The following is a 19,695-nucleotide window of genomic DNA, read 5'->3' as shown; positions in this document are numbered from 1 at the left end:
AAAGTGTCCTTGTGAGCGTGTGACGAGCGGGAGAGCGTTTGTACATACACCTATCACCATAATTTCATCTTGGTGTAAACTTACATTTCTGGTAAGGTAGTTGCACAATAATAGAAAAATAATTATGCTAAAATATTTACTTTCTGACATTCTCCCTCTGGATGTGCATATAGCGATGCGCCGTAACATTTACCACACGTGCAATGATCACTACTCTCGACTTGCCGTGTCAACGAACTGCATCGGTAAACGCTCGGCTACTGATCGAATGATAAAACCCAGAAACAGGGCAATTGTCCTTGCTGATTTCATCCCCAAACATACAAAAAACGTTTTTGTAACATTATGAGCGCAATATGATTAATATCCGACATTTAATTGTTAGAATTCATGCAAGAATACATAGTGTTACAGCAGGAAATAATTTTTAATTCGATTTCATGGTGGAGAATGTCAATTGAAGCCCTCGGTACGTTCCTTAGGAAAGCTGGGATTCCAAGGGATTTCTTTGGTCTCATGAGTAAATATACAGCTAATAAGTAAACCTGTTGAATGTATATACTATCAGCTGGAAGAATAAATTCTCTACCTCACATAGCAGAAAAGTTATTAGCTTCTGATAACCATCTCCTCTCCTTTTACTGATCCACCTGGTGAACAAGCTTACATCTTTTCTATCGTTAATGATCAACAGCAGCTTGTACAGTACCCTACCCATATCCCTGACCGCCTTGGAGAGAGTTTCAACATACTTGACCCCTTCCTTACAACTAATCCCTCTGCTTACGCTGTTAATCTTTCCTCTCTATTAGGCTCCTCCAATCACAACCTTATCACATAACTTGCTGTATTGCTCCAGCAGTAAGGCCTGTGGACCCTCCAAAGAAGCGACGGCTGCGGCACTTTGGAGCTACTGATTGGGAGGCCCTCAGGCAGTACTTCTTTTATTTTCCTTCGATTTATTAATGCATTCATGGCCGGAAGCCACCTGTGTGTGCCCTGTGCATTATGAAACTTATTCTCTCAGTCATGGAAACATACATTCCCTTCTCATACTCTCCGGTTAATGCACAAGAACCTTAGTTTAATCACGTTTGTTCTAATGTTGTCCACAACAAGAAGGCCTACAAAAGCCAGTGGAACCAACCCACTCCTGAATCTCATCTCTTTTATGTTTCTGCCTGGAATCGTGCTAAGTCTGATATTCGCTCTGCTAAAAATAATTTCATTCGTACTAAATGCTCTCAACTCTCCAACTCGCATTATTCCTGCTCCTTCTGGCACCTTGCCGAAAACCTTTCATCATCCTTCCCTCCTCTTTTCGACTCTGATGGCTCTGTAGCCATTTCTTCAACCGATAAAGCAGATCTCTTCACTCAAACTTTCTCCTCCAATTCCACCTTAGATGATTCCAGTGCTGTTCCTCCAAAACTTCCCCCCTCAGACATCCTCATGGCTAACATTAAAATTTCTTCAGCTGATGTATTTTCTGCCATCACTGGCCTCAATACTAATAAGGCATATGGGCCTGATGGGGTCCCTCCTGTTGTCCTAAAGAACTGTGCTTCTGTGCTTACACCCTGCCTAGGTAAACTCTCGCCTTTGTCTTTCAACTTATACCTTTCCTTCTTGCTAAGAGTTTGCTCTCATTCAGCCAGTCCCAAAGAAGGGTGACCATTCCCAACCCTCTAACTATCGCCCAATTGCTTTAACATCCTGTGTCTCAAAGTTTTCTAGTCTATTCTTAAAAAAAAAAAAAAAAAAAAAAAAAAAAAAAAAAATTGAAAGAATTTTTCCTACCACAACCTTCTTCCTGACTGTCAGTTTGGGATCCATCAGGGACACTCCACTGGCGATCTTCTCACCTACCTTTCAGACTCCTGGTCATCTTCCTTTTGGGACTTTGGCGAAAGCTTTGCCATTGCACTTGACATCTCAAAGGCTTTCGATCGAGTCTGGCATAAATCTTTAACTTCCAAACTGCCCTCTTACGGTTCCTATCCTTCTATCTGTGACTTCATCTCTAGCTTCCTTTCAGGTAGTTCTATAGCCGCTGTTGAAGATGGCCACCGTTCTAGATCTATCAACAGTGGTGTTCTTCAGCGCTCTGTCCTATCACCAAATCTCTTCCTTTCACTCACCAATGGCCTTCTAAGCTGTACATCTAACCCTACTCACTCATATGCTGATGACTCCGCCCTTCACCTTTCCATTGGCTTCCCACTGTGTCCATCTCAGCAGTTACATCAACAAACAAGGGATGAGGCTCTGGCACACCTAATGTCTGACTTGACTCATATCTCAGACTGGGGTAAAAGTAATCTTGTTTTTTTAATGCGTCAAAAACTCAGTTCTTACATCTATCAACCGGACAAAATCTTCGACAGGAGTACCCTCTAATTTTTAATAATATTAGCTCAATCTCGCATCATCTTTAAACATACTTGGGGTCTCATTCTTTCGAGATGTATCTTGGAAAGATCATACTGCATCTCTTGTAAAATCTGCTTCCACGAGATTACGTGTGCTAAGCCGACTCTGTACAATCTTTACCCCTGAACAGTTGTTGACTTTATACACGGGTTTTATTTGCCCCTGTGTGGAGTAAACCCCCACATGTGGGGAGGCTCCCCACATACAGCTCTTCTGAACAAGGTGGAGACAAAGGCTTTTCATCTCATTAACTCTCCTCCTCTTACTGGTTCCCTTCAACCTTCGTCTCTTCACAGCACTGTTGCATCTGTATCTCTTTTCTATCGCTACTTCAATGTCATTGCTCCTCTGAACTGACTGCTTGCATCCCTCCACCACTACGATGGGCACGTAGCACCCGTTTAGCAGCAAACTATTATCCCTTTTCTGTCCACCTCTCTAATGCAAGAGCTAACCGTTGCTCCCAGTCCTTCATGTATGCAACAGATCAACTATGGAACTGTTTCATTACTTTCAATGACCTCCAGTCTTTCAAATGCAGTGTGTCCAGGCATCTTGAAATGAACGGATCCTAAATTTGGCTCTCTATTGTATTGTTTTTTTTTTTTTCTTGGAGGGAACAGTTTGCATACTCCTGGCCTTTGACTCTTTCTATGCACTAAAATAAACAAATAAATAAAAATTGCAGTCAGGCTGTGTCGTGCCGCTAATTTCTCATCTGAACATAAACATCGCTGCTTCTCTCGCTGCGCAGGTAATAAGCCTACCATGCCTCCTATAGCCTCCAACCTCCCTTACATACACCCCTTTCTACACTTTAATCATACCCCCCCCCTCTCTAAAGGACCTGTGTATAGTCAGCAGCTCCACCAACCATTACCATCAGTGCCAGCACATGATGGCGTCTCCCTCCAGCACTTACCCTCTACACCAAAAACCGTATTACACCTTTTCCTAAGCAATTTATTTTACTTATCACACTTTACTGTCCTATTCTGTGTTACCGAATATAAATCTTTGCAGAATCGCCATAAAAGGATATTAACCACACTGTCACGAATCAATTTGCGACATTTCCCTTTTGTGAGAAGCCACGAACTATTAGTGGAAAACTCACTGTGTATCGCTCAGTTAACCGTTTCTCTCTCCATTTCGGAGTATACTTTTCAAAACATTCGTCACCGTTTTCAAAAGTGACCGATTTAATGCACGTCACTAAGTGCTGTACTGAGCGATACTCTTGTTTTTTATTGTTCGCCCCTGCTCACTCGACCGTTAGAAAATGCGGCCTAGTGCTCTGTTTTTCTTTCCCACGACTTGGTCAGTCCAGTTGTTGCTGCGACGGAGAGAGGTCCTGTGCCAGCAGTGTGAGAGGTCAGCAAGTACCCAAACTCCACTTCACAGTTCTTCAGTACTTCCATCCTTAGTTCAGCTTGGGTGATACGCAGCATTCATCGACTATAGTATTTCCTTCTTGTATTTCCCTAGTCATAAGAGTTTAATTAAGGTGTTTTTTTCCTAGGCGTAAGTATTTAGCTATTGCGTGAGTGCGTCTCATTAATTTGATTTGAATTGTAACGTTAAATTTATTTTTTGTAATCAATAAATTTAACAGTTCCTTTCTTGAGCTCAGTGTAAAGTAAAATCTTGTTTCATTTCTCCAAATTAAGCTTATTTTCCATATAGCTCCTAGCTTGCATAAACGTTTTACTATTCATAACTGGTACTTAGACTTAATATCCGTTGTGCCACCTGGGAGTTAAGCATCGGCAAGAACCTGATGTTAGTATTAGTTATTTATTGTCAGGGGTGAAGTAACTTTCTCCAGAGGCTAACAGTGCTAATTCAGCATTTGTGAGTAATTAGTCTCTGCTGTGTACTGTTGAGAAAGTTTGTAAATTCTCGTTCTGAGAGAATCGTGCGAAGCAGGCCAGCGTAAAGTAATCGTTGTTTGATTTAGTAAGACAATCATTGTCCCTGCTCTTCAATATTATTGAATATTAATATCAATTTAAATAATATTTAAGTATTTATTTAAAAAAACCCGTTATATTATAAAAACCCCGTGACAATTGGCGACCTCATTCCAGGATATTAACTCCTAGCTCCAAAGCTATTCACGAGATAGTACTCACTCGCTCATATTTAGGTATTTATCATTAAAGTTTATAGGCACAAGTTTACTGGTGTTTACCGTTAATTTAGCAAGTGAATTTTTGCTTTATTAATCCATAGAGTACTTAACTCTATTTAGTACTTTATTCTTGGTAACGCCAGACGATTTTATTCGCTCCTGGGTAGCCGCCGTACCCATTGTGTTAATTATTGAGAGTTCTTAGTTATTCGCATTTTTGCTTTAATTTTTGCCAGTTAACTAGATAAGACTGGTCACCACTAGCTTGTGTCTGTACTCTTTACCTGTGTTTATTAGCATTCGTTTGCGAAGCAGTCAGTACTCAATTTCGGTTTTGCTTAATAAATTAGCACCATGGCTACTACTGTATTTTTACAGGAAGCCAAAGAAATGGGTCTTTCGGACCCAACCGAAATTAAAGAGTATATACTCTCACGGCATAATCAGGAGCAGCAGCGCGAGAATGATGCCCGTGAAGAGCGTAAGATTCAGCGCGAATGCGACCGAGAACAGCGCAATACGAACGTGAGGAACGAGACAAAGAACGAGAACATGAACTTGAAGTGCTGAAGCTCAAGCGAGATTCCTTGGCTTCAGACACGTCTGGTGCAGTTGGTCCAAGCTCCACGAGCGTTCTCCCTGCACATGTCCTGGCGACCCCACGCATCAAGCTTCCTTCATACAAGGAAAGCGAGCGAATCGAGCCGTACATAGCTCGTTTTGAGGACATGGCAGACTTATATCAACTGGATGAGGCAGCTAAGCGGCTTCAGTTTCTTAGCCTATTTGAGGGCCCTGCCCTCGATATTCTCCACAGAATTCGTGGAGACAATCTCACATATGAGATGATGAAAGCTGCACTCATTAAGGCGTATGGTCTCACAGTAGACGACGCCAAAGTTCAGTTCATGCGAGCTCGTCTCCAAGACAAGGAGACAGCTGTTCAGTTCCTTGATCGTCTCACAGCTTACTTAAATGAGTGGATGGAGAAAGATGAAACTCCTTCCACGCGTGAGGGGATAATTGACCTTATGCTGCGTACACAGCTAGAGAGGTCGTGGCCTGCTGAGCTCATAGCACAGCTTAAGATCTGCCAGGTGAAAGATGCCAGCCAAATGGCAGAGAAGGCTGACGCATTCTTTACTGCATACGGGTATCAAACTCGTAAGCAAAACACCTGGAGCAGAAAAGATACTGCCAAGTCTGGGAAGCCGTCTCAGACTGAATCCCAGCACCAAGGTCATTCTCAGAATAATGGCCAAGGTCCAAAACCGCAGTGGAAGGACCAGGGGCAAAACACTCAGAAACCTGAGTGGAAGAGGTACAACAGGTACCCTAATCAGGAGCAGTATCAGCCACGCAATCGACCGTCGGGACAAACTTTTTCACCACCAGCTCAAAAGAGGCAGGAGCGAATGCAGCCTTCATTCCTCAGCAGCAGCCTGGTGGTCACGTCCCTACCAGTGTGGGTACTCCCCCACAGTTCACTAGTCCCACAGTGACAGTGAACCCCCCTCCACAGATGGCCAATGTTCCATCTTCCCAATATAACCCTCAAGGCACAATGTTTGCTGCATCAATTCAGCAGCCTCATGAGTGGCTTGCTGCTTCCTCCACAGGCCCTCCCACAGGTGACAGTACCTTCCTTGTTCAGCAAGGGTTTGTGGGAGACATTCCAGTGAAGGTTCTGAGAGACAATGGTTCCTCAGGTTGCTCTGTTAAGCAGAGTTTAGTTCGGCCTGAGCAGTATACAGGTCGACAGATCCATGCAAGCCTTATTGATGGATCAGTGAGATTGTTCCCTGAGGCATGTATCCAGGTGGCATCTCCATTTTATACTGGTACGACACTTGCAGTTGTCATGCCAGAACCTTTATTTGACCTCATCATTGGAAATATTAATGGAGTCAAGGTTAGTTGCTCCGATGACACTACTCAGACTTCAGCTGCTGCGGTAACACGAGCCATGACTGAGGCTCCAGACTGTGTCACCCCAGTGATCATTGAATCGCCGCAAGATCTGATGTGTAGTCAACTTGTTGTGCAAGAACAACATTCTGACCCGACACTTGCTGCCGTGCGGAACAACCTAAAGGGTCGAGTGATAAAGTATTCACGGGGAGGTCGAGCCAAGTTCCTTCGTAAACAAGGACGGCTCTACCGTGAGTCACGAACACCCGAGGGCAAGGTTCGACTGCAGTTTGTCGTTCCCGCCAAGTACCGCCTAGCAGTGTTACAATGGGGTCATTGTTCAGTCTCAGGAGGTCACATGGGCAAAAGGAAGACCCAGGGCCGTATCCGAGCTGACTTTTTCTGGCCAGGGATGGGACGGGACATAGATAGTTTTGTCCGTTCTTGCAGTGTGTGCCAAAGTATCACCACTAATCAGGGACATGCCCTTCCTGTGCAATTTGTAACTACACCTGTAATCTCTAAGTCAGTTGAGAGACAGGGTAGTGGTGAAGTAGGTGCAGACCTGACGTCTCGCCCATTGGCCCCACAGGACACATTATGTTCAGGGCCTGTACATACATATTATGTACCGTAGGTTAAGGGGGAAGTTCGAGAGAGAACTCCGCAGAGGCGACTTGAGGCTATGGAAGACCCGAGTTTGCACAAGGATTCTCAGCTCCCCGATACTAATGTAAGTACTGTAGGTTAAGGGGGAAGTGAGAACTCCGCAAAGGCGACTTGAGGCTATGGAAGACCCAAGTTTGCACAGGGATTCTCAACTTGCCGACACTAATCGTGTGCTAAAATTAATGGCGACCTCGAGTGTACTTTTCGTAGCATGTACTGATTGCTAGGCAGAGAGAGTAATTGTAACGTAATAAGAATTTTGTCTCATTGACACTTTTGATGCTCCACCTCAATTAATTTTGCAGGTACAGCAATGGGCATAGCAGTTTTGCTGTGCAGGCCAGCTGATTGTCTGCCGCACGCTGCCGCCTCTTCTCCTCTGTCTTCGTCATCGCCATGTTATTATTTACTATGTCATTTTACACATAGGTACAGTTACACTACAACTGTCACACCTACACCGTGTATTACATACACCACGCTACACAACAATTAGTTGTCAGTGTAAATGTAGCGAATTTTCGCTCAGTTTGACCTGAGTACAGGATTTTCACCGTCGTCACGGAGTTTTTCCCTCAAGCTTGCTTCTATTAACGTAAATACGAGGTTTTTTCGCTCACTGGCGACTGCGACTTTCTCCTGTAGCAGGATAGCACACACACCACAGTGTGAATCTTGTGTGAATGACTTAGGATGTGTACATAAATATATATATATATATATATATATATATATATATATATATAAATATAATACTACAAATTTTTTCCCATAAGGAAAAAATTTAATTTTGTAGGGGCGTAATGTCACGAATCAATTTGCGACATTTCCCTTTTGTGAGAAGCCACGAACTATTAGTGGAAAACTCACTGTGTATCGCTCAGTTAACCGTTTCTCTCTCCAATTCGGAGTATACTTTTCAAAACATTCGTCACCGTTTTCAAAAGTGACCGATTTAATGCACGTCACTAAGTGCTGTACTGAGCGATACTATTGTGTTTTATTGTTCGCCCCTGCTCACTCGACCGTTAGAAAATGCGGCCTAGTGCTCCGCTTTTCTTTCCCACGACTTGGTCAGTCCAGTTGTTGCTGCGACGGAGAGAGGTCCTGTGCCAGCAATGTGAGAGGTCAGCTAGTACCCAAACTCCACTTCACAGTTCTTCAGTACTTCCATCCTTAGTTCAGCTTGGGTGATACGCAGCATTCATCGACTATAGTATTTCCTTCTTGTATTTCCCTAGTCATAAGAGTTTAATTAAGGTGTTTTTTTCCTAGGCGTAAGTATTTAGCTATTGCGTGAGTGCGTCTCATTAATTTGATTTGAATTGTAACGTTAAATTTATTTTTTGTAATCAATAAATTTAACAGTTCCTTTCTTGAGCTCAGTGTAAAGTAAAATCTTGTTTCATTTCTCCAAATTAAGCTTATTTTCCATATAGCTCCTAGCTTGCATAAACGTTTTACTATTCATAACTGGTACTTAGACCAGTCTTGTTGTATTAACTTAATATCCGTTGTGCCACCTGGGAGTTAAGCATCGGCAAGAACCTGATGTTAGTATGTTATTTATTGTCAGGGGTGAAGTAACTTTCTCCAGAGGCTAACAGTACTAATTCAGCATTTGTGAGTAATTAGTCTCTGCTGTGTACTGTTGAGAAAGTTTGTAAATTCTCGTTCTGAGAGAATCGTGCGAAGCAGGCCAGCGTAAAGTAATCTTTGTTTGATTTAGTAAGACAATCATTGTCCCTGCTCTTCAATATTATTGAATATTAATATCAATTAAATAATACTTAAGCATTTATATCAAAATTACCCTGATATTATAAAAACCCCGTGACACACACCAAGACTTGTATTTGCGTTAAGAATACTCCCTAATACCTTTTTCTAAGCCATTTATTTTGCTTATTACACCTCGCTATCGTATTCTGTTCTATATATATACTTCCAGCATCACCATACTCAGCATAAATAGCGCAAAAATGGATTTTAACCACCCATGTCCAAAAAATATGTCGCTAAGGAAGAAGTGTTGGGGAGTTCCCTTACCCAACGAGAATACAGACCCAGGAATGCGACACAAGCCAACAGATGGGCACTGGACGCCATCTGACACCATTATCAGTTACCTCATTCACGCCTCGCCCAATGTGTCAAGTTTTTCCCCTCTGAATTTTTTTTCCATAGGCTATTCAGTGCGTGGGTCATAAAAGCTGGAGATATACTGCGGTGAGGTGTGTGTGTGTGTGTGTGTGTGTGTGTGTGTGTGTGTGTGTGTGTGTGTGTTTATTTATTTCCCTATGTGAGTTGGATGCGACTTTTCACGTAAAAATGTTCCACATACATACCCTTACATCAACACCCACATGCATATCCCCATCCAAACCCACATACGTCCTTGAAGCATCACCAAAACACACACACATACACACACACACACACACACACACAAGAATCCCCTCTTTCTCCCACCCACCCCCCAAGCTCCCCCTCCCTCCCTTTCCACCCACGCACATACAATCCGCAAATAACTCACCCGCGTAACACCTGGGCACACGTGGACACACCTGACGCGATGGTATATAAGGCGGGGGAGGAGGAGAGGGCGGGCAGGCTCCACCAATCCTTTGACCCTCTCACAACCCTTTCCTTCAGGTGAGTGTTTGCTGATGTCTCTCAACAAACTATACTCTTTTCACTCAAACTTGGCCTAAAATTTTACTCTGCATCCTCTCTAGACTCTTCAATTGAACTTGGCCGAGAGTTGCCGTCTTTCCCTTATCAACCTCTAGTTATAACAATGCATTAACACAAAACTATATTCTTTTCACTATAACTAAGTATCATATTGAGGTTTATCCATCCTAAATAATAAATTATTAAAATCCATTACCACAACAACATGACACTATACTCGTTTTACACTTACTTGTCTTAAAACGGACATCTCTCCATCTTAAATTCTCAGTTGTAACTGGCCCTTGTCAAAGAAATATCTCCACCATGTAGTAAAGAATAATATATATATGCACTAATAAGTATAGCAATTTCATATATATAGGGGAATAAACTACGTACACTAATGCTCCCTACGTGTCAACAAGTGGGTTGGTGGAGGGTTGGTGCCCCTCCCTGTAAAATAACTAACTCAGTGTCAAATGGCCACCCTTTGCGGGATTTTGATGTCTGGCAATAGATAGATTGATAGACGGACACTAATGGTAGGTATAAAAAAAATAATAAACTCTTTGGGATCGGTCAGCCAAGTTTCATCTTACGATTACTTATGCAGGTTGGATTGAAATCTCCAATATACATAACCAACTTATCAAGACAGATTTTTCCTTATATGATCATTGCTCGGAAAGTACAGAAAATATCCCATCCACTCATATGCAGATGACTCAACACTACATAGTTCATTCACACTCAGACACCCATTTACAAAGTCTAATGATCTCTACCTCTCAACTCAGTGCAGCCATCTCCATAAATTAAGACTTATCTACGATCAGTGAATGGGGACAAAACAACCTTGTCCCATTTAATGCTAGTAAAACTACATATATACAATTTACTAACAGACAGATATTGCCAGATTCGTATAATACTCTCGGTACTACTACTATTCCCATCTTCAAAACTATTGAAATTCTCGGCGTCTCAATTAACAATGCCCTCAGCTGGACCTCTCATGTTAGATCACTTGCTAAAACCACCTCAAAGAAACTTGGATTATTGTACAGAGTCCGTAACTTCTTCACTGACGAGCAATTAGATATAAGAGGCATGTGTGCTCTCAGCTTGAATATTGCTCACCCTTGTGGAATGGATGTGGAGAGGTTGCATTAAAACAACCAGACAAAATTCAGAACAAAGCTGTTAGAATCATTAACAACCCTGCCATTACAAATAAACTACCTCCCCTGTATGTAAGAAGGAATGTTGCCTCCCTTGCATTATTTTACAGATATTTTTATGGCAAATGCTCAGACGAAGTTGCGTCCATGGTGCCACCTCTCCATGCCTTCCCTCGTGCTACACGGGCATCTGGTAGCGTTCATGACTGGAATGTCACTCAGCCATATTGCAGAACTTCTGCCTATCAGAATTCTTTCATTTCCCGAACTGCATCTCTTTGGAACTCGCTTCCCCAGAGTTGTTTCCCTCCAAACTTCAACCTACAGCTGTTCAAGTCTAACTGTTACACATATTTAATGAAAAGAGGACAACAGTAATCTGGTGTATGGATTATTTTTTTTTTATTCATTTGTTTTTCCTTCCTCCGTTCTGTTATTTAAAAAAAAAAAAAATACACAGGCATCAACTACGACACATACTCTATCTTTCTTTGTGATGTGAAGCCAATCCACCTGCTAGTTTCTGATATACAGGCCCTGACGTAAAGAAGGACAGACGGACAGACAGGGGTGATTCCTATATCCTCACCATACGGAACAATGGCGGATAAAAAAAAGGCTTAGCACTAGAACATAATGCTAGTCACAAAGCACCACTGAAAAGATGTACAGGTGTAATATTATACTAACTTGGCCTAAAATGGACATCTCTCGTTCTTATATTCTCAGCTGTAACAATGAATTAGCATCAGATGTTGGTAGTCACGAAGAAGTGCCATAGAAAGGATGTTGAGTCTATTCTGCTACCAAGCTATGCATTGAAACAACCTGCAAAAGGATGGAACTCTGGGCCAGGTCAAGGTAAAAGAACTATATATAGTCACAAAGATGTGCTATGGCAAATATGTAGTGCTAGTCACGAAGATGTGCCGTGGAAAGGATGCAAAGCTGCAGTACCGTCCTATTCTGCTACTGAGCTATGTGAAATAAGCTACAAAGGGAAGGAAATCTGAGGCAAATTAGAGTAAAAAGAGTATAGTCACGAAGAAGTGCCATGGCAAAGATATAGTGATCTCATATTATCATTGTCACTGAGTTCCATGATATATGCTGGAAAGTATATTACCTTTTTTTTTCCTCCAAGAAAAAATAAAAACAACATAACACAGACCCTAATTTAAGATCCGTTCATTTCGAGATGCCCAGACACACTGTGTTTAAAAGACAGGAGGTCATAGGCAGCAGGAAATACAAACAAAGGAAGACAGTTCCAGAGTTGACCTGTTGCACATACGCTGTGATAAAACAACAACACACCTACACTCCTGTCGCCGACACATTTATTTTACTTATTATTCTACCTAACACCAATCGATTTCCTTCAGGTTAACACGACCCTCTGGTTGCTACACGAAAAAAAGGTGTATGTGTGTATATATATATATATATATATATATATATATATATATATATATATATATATATATATATATATATATATATATATATCGATTCTCTTCAAGCATCCCAACCTAACCTAATCTAACCCCACCCAACCCAACCCAACCTAACCTAATCTAACCCCATCCAACCCAACCTAACCCAGCACTCCTGGCCTACCTTACAGAATGCAGAGCACGGTGCTGTGTGTGTCCCTGGTGCTCAGTGCGCTGGTCCAGGGTTCGACTCAGAGAGAACTGATAGGACCTGTAGCGTGTAATTCTGTTACCACGATGCAAGTTGGTGACAGAGTGCAGATTGATACGCCTGGCTACCCTGGCTATAATGGCAATGAATAGTGAGTTGTTGTTATTATTATTATTTAGTAGTAGTAGTAGTAGTAGTAGTAGTAGCAGTAGTAGTAGTAGTAGTAGTAGTAGCAGCAGCAGTAGTAGTAGTATTAGCAGCAGTAGTAGTAGTTCTTGCTATCATCATCATTCATTATTATCATCATTTTTATTATTATTATAATTATCATCATGAAAGCAATGGAAGAAATGAGGAAGAAGTGGCTAGTTACAGGCTAGGGGTTCAGCTGAAATATGCACTGAGTATACTGAGAGCAAGAAGCACGTAAAGAGACTAGTGAAGAGGACAATGGAGGTAAATGATGATCTACGAGGAAAAATGAATGCGAACTACTCTGAAAATAGAAAGTTATTCTGGAAAAAGGTGAGGAAATGTAGAAGTGAAAGCGGAAAGAAATGTGATGGTGTGAAGGATGCAGGTGGTAGATTATTAACCCATGGAGATGAGGACCAGATGGATTGGGCAAATTTGGGCTGTCTGGACACTGCTATTCCTCACCCTGCCCCTGGGTGGGAAAGGAGGTCCGGTTGATGATGATGATGATGATGATGATTTTTATTGTGCAAACTGATACACCCGGCTACCCGACCTAGAATGGCAATGAATGGTGAGTTATTACAGTATTAATAATAATAATAATAATAATAATAATAATAATAATAATAATAAAAATAACAATAATAATAATAATAATAATAATAATAACAATAATAATAATGGTGGTAGGTGGTGGCGACCATCATCCACTCACTGGATGCAGTGCTGGCTACTACTTCCTTATCCTTTATCATTCTTTTTCCGTGCCTGCCCTCCTCTCTTCCTATTTCTCCCATCTTTCCTGTCACTTCTTATCGCACTTCTTTCCTTTACAGGTGGCTTTACACTGAGTGACAAGCCAAATGGTTTACTGTAAGCCTAGAAACCATTTACGATGCTGGGTGGTAACCATACAACCAAACCATACCTGCTCCCTACGTGTCAAAAGTGGGTTGGTGGAGGGTTAGTGCCCCTCCCCTTAAAACAAATAAATCAAAGTCAAATGGCAACCCCTTACGGGATTATGGTGTCTGGCAATAGATAGATAGATATAATAATAATAATAATAATAATACGGTAATAATAATAATAATAATTAGTAGTAGTAGTAGTAGTAGTTGCAGTAGTAGTAGTAGTAGTTGTTGTAGTAGTAGTAGTACCATTATTATTATCAGTTTTTTTATTACTGTTATTATTATTATTATTATTATTATTATTATTATTAGTTATTATTATTGTTATTATTATCATAATCATCATCATCACTGTGCCATCCTACACTTTCGTACATTACAGACTGCTATGTAAACAGATATGGATATTTTACTTATCACAATGTCTTCCACAGCTGCACATACAAGGTGATCTGCGACACACCTGACAAAACCTATCTGGAATTCTTCTGCACCGTGTTTGAGCTGGAATATTCGAAAAAATGCAAAAAGGATTCACTCACTGTGAAAGACGCGGAGAAGAAGACTAAGTAAGCAAAACAGTAGCAGTTCATTAGGTTTGGTTAGGCTACATCATCATCATCATCTTTCCCACCTCGACATGGAGTGAACTAGAAACAAGAGAAGATACAAAAGTGTAAGTACTATAAAAAACACGTCAACTGAACTGGCCCACCACACAACCAATACATCCTTCACGCTCTTCAACTCCTAGCTCCATCCTTCAGGCCAGTAATAATAATCCATCCACATCTTTTTCTCTTCTATCGCTGCTACAATGGTCACTCCGCCTCTGAACTGTCTGCATGCATCCCTCCACCAATACGGCGGGTGCATAGCACCTGTCTAGCAACAAATTATCAATCCTTTTCTGTCCAACTCTCTAATCATATGCAAAAGTTAAGTGTTACTCCCAGTCCTTCATGTATGCAATAGGTCAACTCTGAGACAGTCTTCCTCTGTCTGTATTTCCTACTGCCTATGATCTCTAGTCTTTTAAAGGCGGTGGGTCCAGGCATATCCAAATGAACGAATTTTCAAACTACTCTGCCATATTGCAGAACTTCTGCCTATCAGAATTCTTTCATTCCCCGAACTGCATCTCTCTGGAACTCGCTTCCACAGAGTTGTTTCCCTCCAAATTTCAACCCACAGCTGTCCAAGTCAACTGTTACAGATATTTTATGAACAGAGGACACCAGTAATCTGGTGTATGGATTATTTTTTTTGTTTACTCATTTGTTTTTCCTTCCTCCGTTCTGTTATTTATAAAAAAAAAAAAAATCGTATTTTTGTATTTTCTTGGAGGGAATAATCTTGCGGGCTTCTGGCCTTTGGTTCCTTTTCCTTGCATTAAAAAAAAAATCACCCATAGGCAGAAATGACTTTCAATCATTCTTTTCTCTTCCATCTGCCTCTGGGTGACTCTACACTAAGTGACAAGCCGAATGGTTTCCTGTACACCAGGAAACCATTTACTATGCTGGGTGGTAACCATATAACCAAATTTTGGTGCCTGGTGGTTTAGTGGGTAATTATGGCACTCCAATCGGATTGAGCCGGTGAAGGTTTATATCCAAGGGATTGTTCGGGTTGATTGTTCACGTAATGCCACTCAGGGATGAGTGAGGCTGGTCAATCTCATCTTAAATGTCAGGACCAACATGCCTAGCCCAGAGCTCCTACGCTCCTCATGGGGCAACGTAGGATTAGATGATGGATGGATGGATGGAAAAAAAAAATCAACACTTTATCCCCCCCTTCAGGAGCATAAATTATTCAGTTCAGGTATCTGAAGCCCGTGACCAGTCACCACTCCATGAGTGGCATTAGGTGGGCAATAACCAGCCCTCAGATGAAACTCTCATGAGCCACATGCAGCTGGACACCTTAACCCACTAGACCACCAGGCGACACTTGGCCCCACTCTAAGGCAAGGCTCGGGATTCTCGTCGGTTGAGGAAGCTCCCTAGCACCTCTTCCTCAGCTACTTATTTTTTAATATGGCTGGTAAATAACCATTTGTGTTATTTATGCAGAAAGTGGTAGTACTGGCATGATTAAAAGACACCGAAGAAGATAGCAGGGAGTAATAAACAAAATAAATCACTTAGGAGGAGATGTTAGGGAGCCTCTTTACCCTACGAGAATACGGGTCAAGAACATGTTCCAAAAGAAATTCAACACAAAGGCAAGGAATTCAACACAAAGGCAAGGAAGTCAACACAAAGGCAAGGAAGTCAACACAAAGGCAAGGAAGTCAACACAAAGGTAAGAAATTCAACACAAAGGCAAAAAATTCAACACAAAGGCAAGGAATTCAACACAAAGGCAAGGAAGCCAACACAAAGGCAAGGAATTCAACACAAAGGCAAGGAATTCAACACAAAGGCAAGGAAGCCAACACAAAGGCAAGGAATTCAACACAAAGGCAAGGAATTCAACACAAAGGCAAGGAAGTCAACACAAAGGCAAGGAATGCAACACAAAGGCAAAGAAGTCAACACAAAGGCAAGGAATTCAACACAAAGGCAAGGAATTCAACACAAAGGTAAGAAATTCAACACAAAGGCAAGGAAGTCAACACAACGGCAAGGAAGTCAACACAAAGGCAAGGAATTCAACACAAAGGCAAGGAATTCAACACAAAGGCAAGGAATTCAACACAAAGGCAAGGAAATACCAACTGATTCATGTTTATCAAAGGACCTGTACTTGGCAGCTTCTTTACTTATTTATTTATCTATCAGTTTATGAGTCTATTTATTTATCCATTTATTTTATTAACTGTGGACGTGGCACCAAAATCATGTTTAAAATGGCAAGACATAATGATGACGGACCCAAGTCATCCATGGTCACATCACTTCTGTTTCTCCTTCTATGGACTTCGAAAAGTAGTGTGATGAGAGAGAGACTAACTAGGACAGTGAAGTGAGTAAGGTGGAGGGAGGAGGGGAGACCAAAGAGGAGTGATGGAGGCGTTAGGCTAGGTGAGAGCAGAGTGTAAGGTGAAGCGAGAGACTAACTAGGTGAGTATGTGACGTGGAAGGGGGGGAGGAGGGGAGACCGGAGAATGAGATGGAGGGATGGAATAGAGAGGTGTATGAGAAAGGAAGGGTGTAAGTTGTGGGGAGGACAGCGAATTGATAGGGGAAAGGGCGACATGGAGGCAATTTGTTTGTGGCTACTCCTTACGGGATCGAGGCGTCTGGTCACAGATAGACAGACAAATAAAGAAATGCAAGAAAGGTGAAAGGACTTGTGCAGGTGAGTCAACTGTACAACTAATCACCCTGCCATCACCCAGGTACTGTGGAAAGAAGGGACCACCAGCCTACAACACCCCAACTGGCAAGATTAAACTCACTTTCAAGAGTGACGCAACTATAAATAAAAAGGGAGCCAGGTGTTACGCGTGGTGTCGTGAGAAGCCATGCCCCACCACAACAACAACCACCACATCAACCACCACCACCGCCTGCCCCACCACCACCACCACATCAACAACCACCACCGCCTGCCCCACCACCACATCAACAACCACCCCCACCTGCCCCACCACCAGATCAACAACCACACCACCATCCACCACAACAACAACCACACCACCAACCACCACCACCACGACATCAACAACCACCACCACCACATCAACAACCACCACAAAAAAAACCACACACCACCCACCACCACCACAACAACCACCACCACATGCGATTCTCAAGCACCCACCAACTCCACCACAACAACCACACCACCACCCACCAACTCCACCACAACAACAACCACACCTGACTGCTAGAACCCTGAACCCCAAATGACACATGAAGCCAAACCCAAAGCATGTACGACTGAACCACCACATGTGAACCCACGACCAAACACACCGAATTAAACCCACGCCTGAAGCATCAACTGAAGCACCTCAAATGAACCACCACCAGCCCCCACACCTGACCCTTCCTGCCAGACCAACCTCTCATCTGAACCTGAAACTGAACCACCACATAAACCACCAAACAAGCCAGACCTGAACCCCAAATTGAAGCACCTATGAATGACTACAACTGAACCCTCTAAAGCCAAACCAACAAACCCAATCCTCCTTGCTTCAACCTTCCAACTCCAACTGAACCCTCTAAAGCCAAACAGGCAAACCCAATCCTCTTTGTCTGAACCTCTGAACTCCCACTGAAGCCTCAAAGGAACCCCGGACTGCAATGGATTCACTGACCTTAAATGAACGTATGATATCTGAACCTCTCTATCAGGGGTTCTCTCTCTGATCGTGGTTCACATCTTTTTCTGTATTCTTGTGACTTTCTCATTCGACCTCCTCTTTAAGCAAACTCACTCTCTCTCTCTCTCTCTCTCTCTCTGCTCACACACTTAATCTTCAAGGACTGCAAAACCAATATGGCTCTCAAATAATAAATAAATAAATAAAAAAGGTCATTGAGAGCAAGTGAAAAAATAAATCCAACACTAACGAAACACACAAAAAGGCTTATATGTTAGAGTCAGAACTACCTCTACCTTGAAGTTTAGAATTCTCTCTCACGTTTCTCTCTCACACCATCAGAAGGACCCCTAACCTTCATCTTTCGTACACTGTCCTCTGCTAATATATAAATTCCTGGCTACTGAAGTCCTAATAGTGGAATACTGATATAAATTTTTAGTTTGTGAGCACATACCGGTATATAAGTATTGGCCATAATATAATGCACTGCAGCCTTTGTGGTTTCAATCTGCCCCCCCCCCTTTTTTTTTTTTTTTTTTTTGGGGGGGGGGGGCGAAGGGGGATTTCCTAGATTTTGGTATGCTGATAGTGACAATGATGGTGAAAACTGGCAAAGCGTACGTGGTGATGGTGATATGATTTAAGGCCTAATGGTGACTGTGGTTGTGGTGGTGATGATGATAAACGTATGTGGTGATGATAACATGACTATACAGTAGTGATGATGAGGGAGATGACAATGCTGGTGATGATCAAAATGATGGTATGTGGTGATGGTGATATGACTAAAATGTTGGTGATAATCACTGTGGTGATGATGATGATGATAACTGACTCAGTAACATCATCGAGGGAAAGACACTACCAGACAGAAAAGCAAAAAGCATCATCATCATCATCATCCCGCCTCCTTTTCCCCCCAGCAGACGAGGTGAGGTCGGGTCCAGAAAGCAAGAAAGAATATGAAGGTGGGCAAAGAAATCAGCAGCATGTGGAAATGTTGGGTGGGAGAGAGAAGCAGGTGAAAGCTTGATCTCTTTATTTATTTTTTATTTATTATTCAAGAGTTCAAGCTCTAACCTGTATAAAGAACTGGAGCTCTAACCTGTCTCTCCCCCCCACCCAACATTTACTCTCTCTCTCGATCATTCAAGCTGAGTTACACATGTCCACACGTAGCTTTATATTTACCTATCCAACAGAGACAATCCGAAGACTGTTGATTTAGACAAAAAATGTCAAACTACTGTCATCCTCTCTCTCTTTGTACAAAATTTATCCAACCAACTCATTCCCTTGTCAGTGTCCTACCCTTGTCAGCTTCTATATCCCCCCCCACCTTTCTCGTCAGTTCCCTAGCCTCATTAGTCTTCATACCCCCCCTCCTCCTCTTTCCAGTGCCTACCCCTTTCAACACTCTTTTCTCCCTTCTTTCTTTTCTCTCCCTCTGTCCTTCTCTCCATCCCTCCATCCACTACACTCTCTCTCTTTTCTCCCTCCTTTCTTTTCTTTCCCTCTGTCCTTCTCTCCATCCCACCATCCACTACATTCTCTCTCTCTTTTCTCCCTCCTTTCTTTCCTCTCCCTCTGTCCTTCTCTCTATCCACTACTCTCTCTCATATACTCACAATGTCTACCCAGCTT

General features: G+C 42.2%; 1 long non-coding RNA gene across 1 annotated transcript; it reads right to left on the bottom strand.

Annotated features, from left to right (window-relative positions):
* Positions 1–9,767: 9,767 nt before the first annotated feature.
* Positions 9,768–13,408, bottom strand: LOC145409013 (uncharacterized). The gene is made up of 3 exons (XR_013899034.1): positions 13,393–13,408; positions 12,617–12,774; positions 9,768–9,796 (listed from the first exon to the last, which is right to left on the bottom strand). It is a non-coding gene; the product is annotated as an uncharacterized LOC145409013 (long non-coding RNA).
* Positions 13,409–19,695: the final 6,287 nt, after the last annotated feature.

This window comes from Coenobita brevimanus, chromosome 79 (assembly GCF_032717465.1).
Source record: "Coenobita brevimanus isolate Jiangsu-jjx chromosome 79, ASM3271746v2, whole genome shotgun sequence".
NCBI lineage: Eukaryota > Metazoa > Arthropoda > Malacostraca > Decapoda > Coenobitidae > Coenobita > Coenobita brevimanus.
The sequence above is the reverse complement of the archived record's forward strand: the minus strand, read 5'-3'. Positions and strand labels throughout refer to the sequence as shown.